General features: G+C 48.2%; 1 protein-coding gene across 3 annotated transcripts in view; it reads right to left on the reverse strand.

Annotated features, from left to right (window-relative positions):
• Window positions 1–122, reverse strand: part of LOC140384491 (doublecortin domain-containing protein 1-like) — an 871,034-nt gene extending 870,912 nt beyond the window's left edge. For 2 of the 3 annotated variants that reach the window (XM_072466241.1, XM_072466243.1), the window contains exon 1: window positions 8–122. The gene's annotated coding sequence lies outside the window, so the exon portion shown is untranslated. The remainder of the gene's footprint in view (window positions 1–7) is intronic. The other variant, XM_072466242.1, reaches the window with a different exon arrangement.
• Window positions 123–14,344: the final 14,222 nt, after the last annotated feature.

Below are 14,344 nucleotides of genomic sequence, written 5' to 3' on the forward strand. Positions count from 1 at the left end.
GACTTACCTGCATTAAAATTCTATGAAGTTATGTTTTTGACTCTTTGATGTGATGTCTTCTTTCAAAGTTTGCAACTACCATCAAGGTTGTCCAATAATAAACTCTTCCACAGTGAAGCATTGGCAAGAACTAAAGCCTGAGATCTCTAGCAACAGTTGCTAGACACAAAAACCATGTGACCAAAGCACTTGTAACCAGGCGTAACTCTGAGGTCAATCATTATTTGTCAAAGCCAGCAAAGCAAAAAAAACATCCTCCTGCCTACCAAAATAAACGTACCTAATTACTAGTAGATGTTCATTCGATCCTATTCCCATGCTTTCAGAAGAAAATTGGAGCCTGAAATGTTTTTGTACCTCATCTCTCTCGTAACTTTAACCTTTCACTCTCTGCTATTGAAAGCCTTTTAAGGTTCCAAACCTATAAATTTAGATTTTAACTACTGGTCTTATACGTCAATAGGTTGGCAGGAAATTGTCTGGCCCGTGAAGATTTTATCTCCTTGGTCTTATCTGCATGAGCCCAATAATCTCCCACCAGTGAGAAGTAGTTACAAGCCGGTGGGTGGGAACAGGATTTTGTGCCTGGACAGGTTGTCGCCAAGAATCTGGTTCCCCAGCTGTGAAATGTTCTCAGAGGGGGTGGAAGGGTGTCAGTGTTGGGACTTGAAAGGGTATTGGTTTGGGAAGGGAGAGGAAAGCTGAGCCCACAAGAAAAGGGGAAAAAAGGCCTGAGGCACAAAATGCGTGCGATTAACTGGGTGTCTCCCGGCACTTGGAGAACCGAGAAATACCCCGTTATCTAATGCCCAACTAGATAGATCGGAGGCCTCAGCGGGGAACACTTAACCCTGTTCCCTGCACTGAGAAGTTCCACTCACCGGAACATCTCAAAAATGCCATTTTCAGGGCAGCATGGTGGTGCAGTGGTTAGCACTGCTGCCTCACGGCGCCGAGGTCCCAGGTTCGATCCCGGTTCTGGGTCACTGTCTGTGCGGAGTTTGCCCATTCTCCTCATATTTTCATGGGTTTCGCCCCCACAACCTAAAGATGTGCAGGTAGGTGGATTGGCCACGCTAAATTGCCCCTTCATTGGAAAAAATATGAAATGAGTAGTCTAAATTTATTTTCAAAATGAAAAAAAAATGCCATTTTCAAATTTTTAATTCGGACTGAAAAAAAGAGGGGTCTTGCCCAGAATGGACTCTATTTTTTTTTAGTTAAATCGTGCCTTATGTTTTCTTTTCTGTAAAAAATGCATCCAATTTCCCCCTATTAAAAACAAATGTAATATCCACACTCATATCCTCTTGCTTATATATGGGTGGCATGGTGGCACAATGCCAGACATCTGGGTTCGATTCCAGATTTGGGTGACTGCTGTCTACATGGGTTTCCTCTGGGTGCTCCGGTTTCCTCCCACAGTTCAAAGATGTTATTCGAGGCAAGGTACTAACATGGATTGACGATTGGCTGTCAGGCAGAAGGCAGTGAGTTGGGATAAAAGGTTATTTTTCGGAATGGCAACCGGTGACGAGTGGTGTCCCGCAGGATTCAGTGTTGGGGCCACAGCTGTTCTCTTTATATATTAACGATCTAGATGACAGGACTGGGGGCATTCTGGCTAAGTTTGCCGATGATACAAAGATAGGTGGAGGGGCAGGTAGTATGGAGGAGGTGGGGAGGCTGCAGAAAGATTTAGACAGTTTAGGAGAGTGGTCCAAGAAATGGTCCAAGAAATGGCTGATGAAATTCAACGTGGGCAAGTGCGAGGTCTTGCACTTTGGAAAAAAGAATAGAGGCATGGACTATTTTCTAAACGGTGACAAAATTCATAATGCTGAAGTGCAAGGGACTTGGGATTCCTCATCCAGGATTCTCGAATGGTAAACTTGCAGGTTGAGTCCGTAATTAAGAAAGCAAATGCAATGTTGTCATTTATCTCAAGAGGCTTGGAATATAAAAGCAGGGATGTACTTCTGAAGCTTTATAAAGCATTAGTTAGGCCCCATTTAGAATACGGTGAGTAGACTTCCGGGTGCGGCGATGACCAGCTGAGTCGCACATTTCGGCAGCTCCCTGTGAAACGGACTTTTGGGCTCTTGATAGGAGCCCCAACGGCAATTTTGACGGCTAAAAACACTGTGCGGTAAACCAGAAGGGAATCCCCCCTGGATACGGATGGAAAAAGGAGAGGGAAGTGGCCAGATTGCAGTGGATCCTTTAGAACAGCGGCAAGGAAGGCAAGCAAAAACCAAGATGGCATCGGAAGGTGGCAGTTTAACATGGGGCCCTGAACAACAAGAGTTCTTGAAATGCTGTGTGGAAGAGATCAAAAAGGAAATGAAGAAAGAGCTGTTGGCCCCGATACTACAGGCGATCGAAGGGCTAAAGGAGGAACAAAAGACCCAGGAGCGGGAGCTTCGGGTCGTGAAGGCAAAGGCAGCCGAGAATGAGGACGATATACAGGGCCTGGTGGTGAAGACGGAGACGCAGGAGGCACATCAGAAACGATGTGTGGAAAGGTTGGAGGCACTGGAAAACAACGCAAGGAGGAACAACCTGAGGATTCTTGGTCTTCCTGAAGGTGTGGAGGGAGCGGACGTCGGGGCATATGTGAGCACGATGCTGCACTCGTTAATGGGAGCGGAGGCCCCGGCAGGTCCGTTGGAGGTGGAGGGAGCATACCGAGTGATGGCGCGAGGACCGAGAGCAGGAGAAATTCCCAGAGCCATAGTGGTGAGATTCCTCCGTTTTAAGGATAGAGAAATGGTCCTTAGATGGGCGAAGAAAACTCGGAGTAGTAAATGGGAGAACGCGGTGATCCGCGTTTATCAAGACTGGAGTGCGGAGGTGGCGAGAAGGAGGGCGAGCTTTAATCGGGCCAAGGCGGTGCTTCATAAAAAGAAGATAAAATTTGGAATGCTGCAACCGGCAAGACTGTGGGTCACATATCGAGAGAGGCACCACTACTTTGAGACGGCGGATGAAGCGTGGACTTTTATTGTGGAAGAAAAACTGGAATGAGCGGGTTATTAAAAAGAACGTTCGAACAAAGTGGTGGGGCGAATGTGGGGGGCAAAGAGGGGTTTTATGTACTAATCCTGCGATGCGGTAACTTTTCTCTCTCCCACAGGTGGTGATGGGGGGAGGAGGGGAGGTGGAGGAGATGGGGCGTTGGCCATTGGGGGCGGGGCCAAGGGAGAAGCGCGGGCTTGGTTCCCGCGCTATGATAATCATGGCGGGAATAGAGAAACAGGAAGGAGGGGGCGTCGCACGGTGCGAGCCGAGGTCACGGGGGGAAGCCGAGGTCAGCCAGAGTTTGCTGACTTCTGGGAGCAACATGGGGGGAGTAATTACGCTAGCGGAGGATCTAGCGGGGGGGGTGGGAGGGGGGAATTACTGGGTTGCTGCTGCTGGGGAGAGGGGGGAGCTGGTATGGGAGAGGATGGGCGGGGGGGCACCGCCTGGGGGAGATACAGCTGCGTGGGAACCGGGTAAGGAGCTGGAAAAAGGTGATGGCTAATCGACAAGGGGGGAGGGGGGGGTAGGAAGCCCCCCAACTCGGCTGATCACGTGGAACGTGAGAGGGCTGAACGGGCCGATAAAGAGGGCACGGGTACTCGCACACCTTAAGAAACTTAAGGCAGATGTGGTTATGTTACAGGAAACGCACCTGAAACTGATAGACCAGGTTAGGCTACGCAAAGGATGGGTGGGGCAGGTGTTCCATTCGGGGCTAGATGCGAAAAACAGGGGGGTGGCTATATTAGTGGGGAAGCGGGTAATGTTCGAGGCAAAGACTATAGTGGTGGATAACGGGGGCAGATACGTGATGGTGAGTGGCAAACTACAGGGGGAGACGGTGGTTTTGGTAAACGTATATGCCCCGAACTGGGATGATGCCAATTTTATGAGGCGGATGCTAGGACGCATTCCGGACCTAGAGATGGGAAAGCTGATAATGGGGGGAGATTTTAATACGGTGTTGGAACCAGGGCTGGATAGGTCGAAGTCCAGGACTGGAAGGAGGCCGGCAGCAGCCAAGGTACTTAAAGATTTTATGGAGCAGATGGGAGGTGTAGACCCGTGGAGATTTAGCAGACCTAGGAGTAAGGAGTTCTCGTTTTTCTCCTATGTCCATAAAGTCTACTCGCGAATAGACTTTTTTGTGCTGGGTAGGGCATTGATCCCGAAGGTGAGGGGAACGGAGTATACGGCTATAGCCATTTCGGATCACGCTCCACACTGGGTGGACTTGGAGATAGGGGAGGAAACAGGAGGGCGCCCACCCTGGAGAATGGACATGGGACTAATGGCAGATGAGGGGGTGTGTCTAAGGGTGAGGGGGTGCATTGAAAAGTACTTGGAACTCAATGATAATGGGGAGGTCCAGGTGGGAGTGGTCTGGGAGGCGTTGAAGGCGGTGGTTAGAGGGGAGCTGATATCAATAAGGGCACATAAAGGGAAGCAGGAGAGTAAGGAACGGGAGCGGTTGCTGCAAGAACTTTTGAGGGTGGACAGACAATATGCGGAAGCACCGGAGGAGGGACTGTACAGGGAAAGGCAAAGGCTACATGTAGAATTTGACTTGCTGACTACAGGCACTGCAGAGGCACAATGGAGGAAGGCACAGGGTGTACAGTACGAATATGGGGAGAAGGCGAGCAGGTTGCTGGCACACCAATTGAGGAAAAGGGGAGCAGCGAGGGAAATAGGGGGAGTGAGGGATGAGGAAGGAGAGATGGAGCGGGGAGCGGAGAGAGTGAATGGAGTGTTCAAGACATTTTATAAAAAATTATATGAAGCTCAACCCCCGGATGGGAGGGAGAGAATGATGGGCTTCTTGGATCGGCTGGAATTTCCCAAGGTGGAAGAGCAGGAAAGGGTGGGACTGGGAGCACAGATCGAGGTAGAAGAAGTGGTGAAAGGAATTAGGAGCATGCAGGCGGGAAAGGCCCCGGGACCGGATGGATTCCCAGTCAAATTCTATAGACAATATGTGGACTTGCTCGCCCCGGTACTGACGAGGACCTTTAATGAGGCAAAGGAAAGGGGACAACTGCCCCCGACTATGTCTGAAGCAACGATATCGCTTCTCTTAAAGAAGGAAAAGGACCCGCTACAATGCGGGTCCTATAGACCTATTTCCCTCCTAAATGTAGATGCCAAGGTCCTGGCCAAGGTAATGGCAATGAGAATAGAGGAATGTGTCCCGGGGGTGGTCCACGAGGACCAAACTGGGTTTGTGAAGGGGAGACAGCTGAACACGAATATACGGAGGTTGTTAGGGGTAATGATGATGGCCCCACCAGAGGGAGAAACGGAGATAGTAGTGGCGATGGATGCCGAGAAAGCATTTGATAGAGTGGAGTGGGATTATTTGTGGGAGGTGTTGAGGAGATTTGGTTTTGGAGAGGGGTATGTTAGATGGGTGCAGCTGTTGTATAGGGCCCCAGTGGCGAGCGTGGTCACGAATGGACGGGGATCTGCATATTTTCGGCTCCATAGAGGGACAAGGCAGGGATGCCCTCTGTCCCCATTATTGTTTGCACTGGCGATTGAGCCCCTGGCGATAGCGTTGAGGGGTTCCAAGAAGTGGAGGGGAGTACTTAGGGGAGGAGAAGAGCACCGGGTATCTTTGTATGCGGACGATTTGCTACTATACGTGGCGGACCCGGCGGAGGGGATGCCAGAAATAATGCGGATACTTGGGGAGTTTGGGGATTTTTCAGGGTATAAATTGAACATGGGGAAAAGTGAGTTGTTTGTGGTGCATCCAGGGGAGCAGAGTAGAGAAATAGAGGACCTACCGTTGAGGAAGGTAACAAGGGACTTTTGTTACCTGGGGATCCAGATAGCTAAGAATTGGGGCACATTGCATAGGTTAAATTTAACGCGGTTGGTGGAACAGATGGAGGAGGATTTCAAGAGATGGGATATGGTATCCCTGTCAATGGCAGGGAGGGTGCAGGCGGTTAAGATGGTGGTCCTCCCGAGATTCCTCTTTGTGTTTCAGTGCCTCCCGGTGGTGATTACGAAGGCTTTTTTTAAAAGGATTGAAAAGAGCATCATGGGTTTTGTGTGGGCCGGGAAGACCCCGAGAGTGAGGAAGGGATTCTTACAGCGTAGCAGGGATAGGGGGGGGCTGGCACTACCGAGCCTAAGTGAGTATTATTGGGCCGCTAATATTTCAATGGTGAGTAAGTGGATGGGAGAGGAGGAGGGAGCGGCGTGGAAGAGATTAGAGAGGGCGTCCTGTAGGGGGACTAGCCTACAGGCTATGGTGACAGCCCCATTGCCGTTCTCACCGAGGAACTACACCACAAGCCCGGTGGTGGTGGCTACACTGAAGATTTGGGGACAGTGGAGACGGCATAGGGGAAAGACTGGAGCCTTGGGGGGGTCCCCGATAAGAAATAACCATAGGTTTGCCCCGGGGGGAATGGATGGGGGATATGGAATGTGGCAAAGAGCAGGAATAACGCAACTGAAAGATCTGTTTGTGGATGGGAAGTTCGCGAGTCTGGGAGCGCTGACCGAGAAATATGGGTTGCCCCAAGGGAATGCATTCAGGTATATGCAACTGAGGGCTTTTGCGAGGCAACAGGTGAGGGAATTCCCGCAGCTCCCGACACAAGAGGTGCAGGACAGAGTGATCTCAAAGACATGGGTGGGGGATGGTAAGGTGTCAGATATATATAGGGAAATGAGGGACGAAGGGGAGACTATGGTAGATGAACTAAAAGGGAAATGGGAAGAAGAGCTGGGGGAGGAGATCGAGGAGGGGCTGTGGGCAGATGCCCTAAGCAGGGTAAACTCGTCGTCCTCGTGTGCCAGGCTAAGCCTGATTCAGTTTAAGGTATTACACAGGGCACATATGACTGGAGCACGGCTCAGTAAATTTTTTGGGGTGGAGGATAGGTGTGCGAGGTGCTCGAGAAGTCCAGCGAATCATACCCATATGTTTTGGTCATGCCCGGCACTACAGGGGTTTTGGATGGGGGTGACAAAGGTGCTTTCAAAAGTAGTAGGAGTCCGGGTCGAACCAAGCTGGGGGTTGGCTATATTTGGGGTTGCACAAGAGCCGGGAGTGCAGGAGGCGAGAGAGGCCGATGTTTTGGCCTTTGCGTCCCTAGTAGCCCGGCGCAGGATATTGCTAATGTGGAAAGAAGCCAAGCCCCCGGGGGTGGAGACCTGGATAAATGACATGGCGGGGTTTATAAAGCTAGAGCGGATTAAGTTCGTCCTAAGGGGGTCGGCTCAAGGGTTCACCAGGCGGTGGCAACCGTTCGTCGAATACCTCGCAGAAAGATAGACGGAATGGGAAAAAGAAGGCAGCAGCAGCAGCCCAGGATCGGGGGGGGGGGATATTCATTTTTTGCTTATAAAATAGGTCATTGTTATTTGTGTTGTTATAATATTGTGTAAAGGATGCACAATGTACTGTGTTGGTTGACCAAAAATTTTCAATAAAATATTTAATAAAAAAAAAAGAATACGGTGAGTACTTTTGGGCCCCAGACCTCAGGAAGGACATACTGGCACTGGAGCGGGTCCAGCGGAGATTCACACGGATGATCCCAGGAATGGTAGGCCTAACATACGATGAACGTCTGGGATTATATTCATTGGAGTTTAGGAGGTTGAGGGGAGACCTGATAGAAACTTACAAGATAATGAATGGCTTAGATAGGGTGGATGTAGGGAAGTTGTTTCCATTAGCAGGGGAGACGAGGAACCGGGGGCACAGCCTTAGAATAAAAGGGAGTCACTTTAGAACAGAGATGAGGAGAAATTTCTTCAGCCAGAGAGTGGTGGGTCTGTGGAATTCATTGCCACAGAGGGCGGTGGAGGCCGGGACGTTGAGTGTCTTTAAGACAGAAGTTGATAAATTCTTGATTTCTCGAGGAATTAAGGGCTATGGAGAGAGAGCAGGTAAATGGAGTTGAAATCAGCCATGATTGAATGGTGGAGTGGACTCGATGGGCCGAATGGCCTTACTTCCGCCCCTATGTCTTATGGTCTTATGTGTAGATTAGGTGGGTTGGCCTTGCTAAATTTCCCCTTAGTGTCCAAAGATTTGGAGATTATGTGGGGTTAAGGGGAGTGGGCCTCAGTAGGGTGTTCTTTCGGAGGGTCGGTGCAGACTCGATTGGCCGAATAGCCCCATTCTGCACTGTAGGGATTCTATGTCTCTATGTCAAAAGATGCCCTTTATTCACAATTTCTTATAATTAGTAACTGCCGTCAACGCACTTGATCTTGTCAATCTCCATGTTCTCTAACATCTGGTTGAGACTTGCAATGTCAATCCATTGTCTTTTTTCATTGACGCTTTTCGTAGAGTGGACATTCTCCGAGAGGGGTTTATTGTCAATGTGACACTCTATAGGTACTGTTTCCAAATGCCCTGTTATTTTTAAAATTTCAGTCAGGATCCTGGGTTTAGTCACAGTGCTGAGAAACACCCCACTTTCTAACACCCATCTGGTTAGGTCTGGGGCCTCTGCGGGGAATGCATGCCCGAGGCCGCACTCAGCCCCGTTTTCTGCACTGAGTAGCTCCACTCGCTGGAACTCCTCTGTGCAGCAAGAGATCGGGACGCCATTTTTAAATGATCTCTCAAACACCCGGCCTGACACCTGAACCCATTCAAGCTCCAACTCACTACAAGGGGCCCCAGGAAACCCCGCACTCCCCACCTGCCCACACCCGGGCAGTGCATCCAACCGGCCCGATCACCGCTGCGTGAAAAATGCCAGCTTGGCATTGCCGGCCTTGCATGCTGGCAGTGCCCCTGCCAGCTGGCAAAGTCACCTGGGCACCTTGGCAGTACCACAGTGCCACCAGAAGTGCCAGGGTGCCGGGGGTGGGGGGCTGTTGTGGAGGGAACCAGGGACCCTCCCATAGTGATTTCAGGTTGGGGAGGGTCAGGATCACTTCAGGGGCCTTGGAGATTGGGACACCATTTAAAAATGACATCCCAATCTCTCGCTATACTGGGGAATTCCGACAAGCGGAGCACCCCAGTGTACAAAACCGGGCTATGTGATGCTTTGGCCCATTTAGCTGAATCGAGCCCAGTATGTTTTCAAGAAGGAGTTAGATAAACCTCTTGAGTTAAAGAGATCATAGGATGTGAGGGGAAAGTGGGAACAGGTTACTAAGTTAGATGATCAGCCATGATAATAATGATTGGCGGAGCAGGCTCGAAAAGCCAAATAGCCTACTCTCGCTTCTATTATCTATGTTTCTCTGCTAATGCCATTGAACGTCAAGTGGAGGAAGTTAGATTCTCTTGTTGAAGCTGGTCATTGCCTGGCATTTGTGTGGCTTGAATGTTACTTGTCACTTATCAGCCTAGGCCTGAATATTGTCCAGATCTTGTCGCATATGGATATGGACTGCTTCAGTATCTGAGGAGTCACAAATGATGCTGAACATTGTGCAGTCATCCATGAACCATCCACTTCTGAGCTTATGATGGAGGGAAAGTAATTGATGAATAAACTGAAGATAGTTGGACCTAGGACATTACCTTGAAGAATTCTTGCAGAGTTGTCCCAGGATTGATGTGTTTGACCACCAACAAACACAACAATCTTCCTTTGTTCTAGGTATGACGTCAACCAATGGAACATTTTCCCCAATTCCCATTGACTTCAGTTTTGCTAGGGTTCCTTGATGCCACACTCCATCAAATGCTGCCTTGATATCAAGGTTGGTCGCTGTCACCTCAACTCTGGATTCAGCACTTTTGTGCATGTTTGGAACAAGGCTTAATGAGGTCAGGAGCTGAGTGGCCCTGACTGAACCCAAACTACGCATCAATGAGGAGGTTGCTGCTGAGAAGTGCTGCTTGACAGCACTGTCAACAATAATTTCCATCACTTTGCTGGCGGTCGAATGATTGATGATTCGTCCAAGGTAGCTGCTGATCTAATTCTGAAATATCCCACATTTTACAATCATCCCCAAGCTCTAAAATTGCCTCCCTAAAAATCTCCACCTCTCCAGTTTTCTCCTTCGGTACTGTTTAAAACCTGCTTCCTTGACCAAACTTGTAGTCATCTGCCTTAATAATAATGTTCCTGTCATATATTATTTTGATACAGTTTATTACGTTAAAGTTGCTAACCATCTGTTGCTACTGGATGCAGTGCATTTGATGAGGATGACTATAAGGAAGAAGCATCAATTTGCATAAGGATGACAGTGTATGGTAATGGTTCATGGATAGATGGGAATGAGAGAATGTGCACGGAAAGACAGCCATGGGTTGGCTTCCAAGGTAAATGTTTGTGAGGAATTCTAATTAAGCTTGACAAGTTGAGGGGGTTTGGGGTTGGGAGGTGCGGCTGATGTACACAACAGGCTGTAGATGAATGTGCAACTTACTTCCCTTTCCTTATCTGATTCGGCCATTAAAATTGTTTTTGCAGTGAATCCAAAAGTGTGATTACAATGCTCCTTTTGCTGACCTCTGGCATCTCCAGCCATACCTACTTTGTTGTAGCAGCAGCGTTCTTCCTTTCATTGCCGGGTGAGAGAATCTATTTCCTACTTACTGCACCCAACAGTGCATCAAGCGATGTATCATTATGTGTTAGTCCTTGATTGTCCTGAAACTATAATGAAACTTTTCCTTCTCTTTGTGAAAAAAACCTCAGTCCTCCAAATTGTATCTTAGCCAAATTGGATTGGCCCTTTATGTACTATGGCTGAGATTGTGTCATGAATGTCTGCACCATGTCATTGCCAAACATTCAATGCCCAAACCCACAAGTTATATTACAATAAAGTGTCTCTGTTAAAATACCACAGACTGATGCACTGAAATTTCTTCTGAGTTTCATACACAATACTACACTGATTTCACTCCCCACCCTCATTGCCACCACAATCTCCCTATTCCAAACACACCTCAGAGTTATTATTGGAATCTTTGATTCCCACAGGAACATTTTCAGGATTCAACATTGGCTAAACTTTTGAAATCATTCCTATGCTGGTTTGCAGGCTCAATCCACATTGCTTACAATACTTCCTTAATGGTAAATATTATAATTATATTATACATCTTGACACTCACCAATGTTTTGCAGTCACCCTTTCTTGGTCTGTTTATTTTATTCAACTGCTGTCTAGAGGCAACATGGGTACAGGTATTTCATGTGGTCTCCACCTGCTGTGACATCATAAAGTTCATTGCCGGTGACATCATGGGTGAGAAGCAATGGCCACAACCCCCACCATAAGGTTACTTTGCTAGTAAGAAAAATAAAGGAGGTTGAGAAAATGAACATAGAAAATGCTGGAAGAACTCAGCAGGTCTGGCAGCATCGCTGGAGAGAGATATAGACTTAGAGCTGGATTCTCCGCAACGCGATTTCGGCGTGGGGCTGCGGAGAGTCCAATTTAACGCCAAAATCGGGCCCGGCACTGGTCCAGCGATTCCCCGGGACCTGAGAATCGGCGTGATCGCGGAGTACTGGTCCAGCGATCCTCCGCTCCAGACCAGCCGAGTTCCCGACGGCGTGGAACTAACCTGTTATTGCTGGTCGGGATGCTCACGTGGCAGCTGTGGACTCAGTCCGCGGCCGCCCTGGTGGGGGGCGGGTGGATTGGACACCCGGGGCCTCATAGGTGGCCGGGGGACAGATCCGCGCGTTCGAATGCTCGGGCGCCCGGCCGATCGATGGGGGGGGGGGGTCTAGTTTTTATGTGTGGCTCCGCGGTCCGAGTCCGCCATGGCGCTCGGCCCAACTGCTGGAGGCCGCCGCCGTGCGCATGCGCTGACTCAAAACCGAAAGTGCGGGGGCCCGTATCCGCAGCTAAAGCTGCGTGAATTACTCTGGGTCCCTACTGGCCCCCTGCCAGGCTATGAGTTAGCTCCACTTATTCCAGCCCTTAACATTTTGAGTTCATATGACTCTTCTTCAAAGCTAAAGAGAAGGAGACATGTGATTCGCTTTATACTGTTTAAGAGAGTTTGGAGCAGATGGAGCAAAATAGAAGGTCAGGGACAGGTGGGAGCTAGGAGAGATTTGACAACGATGTCATATACACAAGACAAAAGGAGTGTTAATGGTAGTGTTAAAAACTACAGAAGGTGCTGATAGTGGCTTAAAGGTAAGTGTTAGAACCCACACAGATCTTACGGGGTGGGAATGATTAACAATCCCATGGACCTTGCAGAACACGAGCTTCCCCAATAAGGGGGTCGGGGATATCTGACAATGTCTTGTTATGTATAAATAGAGTCAGCCAGTAAGGCACCTACTAATGAAGATTCAGTGGGGAACTACTGAAGTTGTATATAATAGTAGTTGCAAAATAAAGATTCTCCATTTCTGAGGGTAAGCGACGGTGCCAACGGAGGTTCCGTAGTGTTTCAAGACGGGAAAATCGTCGTGAAACCCTCATCGATTCCAGTAGGCACATCCGCTCAGTTTAACTGGATCTTCTCGAAACATGACTGCCCAACTAATGCTGGGTAGTTGACTTTTCCACAAACAGTGGGAAAGTCAATTTAGTAATCTGTCCATTTAGTTTCACATTAACTTCTGTTCTGCCCCGCATAGGTATAGATTTCCTGCATATGTTTTCAGAATGGTTTTTGCAGGTGTCAAGGGAAGATGTTTAAGCTTTTCCTTACACACATCTTGTACCAGAGAAACTGCTGCCCCTGTTGTAGTGATCTCTGTATGTGCATGTACAAAAGGGGTTAATGAGTAATCAGTAGCACCATATGATCACTAGAGGGCCGGACCAACGGGGTATAAAAGGCAGCCACATTGGGTCTTGGCAGTCTCTATCTCTCTCTTGGGTGCACTGTGATATCAGAATAGTACAGATAGTTAGTGGAGTTACGTATAGTCACTGTTATTAGATCTTGTTAACCTTATCATTAGTATCAAAGTTAAAAGTAAAGAACTCATGCACTTGTTGTTATAGTTACTCAATAAACCATTGTTGTTCCTGGACGAGTTTGAGTCTTCATCTCTTCATCAAGATTCAGAAGATCTCACCATCAACCAAGAATTGAGTAGTACAAGTTACCTACCACACAGGTAACAAGACATAGTACCATAGTACCAGGCGTGTTGGCTTTGAAAGAACTAGTTAGATAAGGTTAGACAAGAAGAAAATATCGGATAGATATTCGACCACGGAAGTCTTCGCAGCACTTGAACCTCTTGGGCAAGAAAACAAAAACCAGTAAGGTGGACTCACTTCCAGCACCACAGCAACTCAGAACCTCTGGTAATCTCCAGTATAATTGGAAAATATTCCTTCAACAATTTAATTTATTTATGGAAATTAAGGACATGACCGCTGCGCCAGATTCTAAAAAAATTGCCTACCTCTTATCTGCGGCAGGGAAACAGGCCATTGATATATATAATTAATTTACTTACGCAGAAGGGGAGGACAAGGAAAAACTGGACATAATTATAAAAAAATTCGACAAACACTGCAAATCTGAGGTTAATGAGACATTTGAATGCTTTAAATTCACCAGACGCCTACAAAAACAAGGAGAATTGTTCAGCAGTTTTCTCACTGACTTAAAGCTGGTGGCCCAATCCTGCAATTATGAAAACCTCTGTGACTCCCTCATCAGGGACCAAATTGTCAGTGCATCTCTGATGAGGGACTCAGAAAGTCTCTTCTGAAACACAGAAACCTAACACTTGAAATGGCCATTCAAAAATGCTCTGCTCATGAAATTACTGAAGCACAGTATGACCAATTTACTCACCGGGATCAAGACCTCTACCACGAGGTTGGATCCATCAAAATGGTGGCCCAGGCATCTCGAAGGCATTCCTCCTCCGGCAATCCCGCGCGCGCGAACCTAGAAGTGTCCCACACGCATGCGCAGTTCGCCCGAAGATTGGATCCGGATGCAAAATCTACTGCGCATGCGCAAGCGTGGCGGGACAGCGTGATGACACGTCTTCACTGCGGACACGCCCATTTAAAAGGGCAATGTCCGGCTTTCGATAAACAGTGCCTGAGATGTGGAAGATACAACCACTGTGCCTCTAAATGAAGAGCTGTCCTACACATGACTTCCACAGGACAAAATCTAAGGCACTGCGATGTCAGGAACATTGCATCAATGGAATACAAACCAACCTATGGTGATTACTTGTCTGAAAATGATGACCTAGCCTGTGACTACTCACACGGCGTGGACACGGTTCAATCAACCGAGGAACCTTACATAACAGTCACCACGCCTCATCCGAAGTGCCCGAGAGTAAACAACAAGAGTTTTAAAGTTACAAAACACAACATTTTTTCCTTCAACGACAGAATGAAGCCCGAGCCT

Source organism: Scyliorhinus torazame, chromosome 10 (assembly GCF_047496885.1).
Source record: "Scyliorhinus torazame isolate Kashiwa2021f chromosome 10, sScyTor2.1, whole genome shotgun sequence".
Lineage (NCBI taxonomy): Eukaryota > Metazoa > Chordata > Chondrichthyes > Carcharhiniformes > Scyliorhinidae > Scyliorhinus > Scyliorhinus torazame.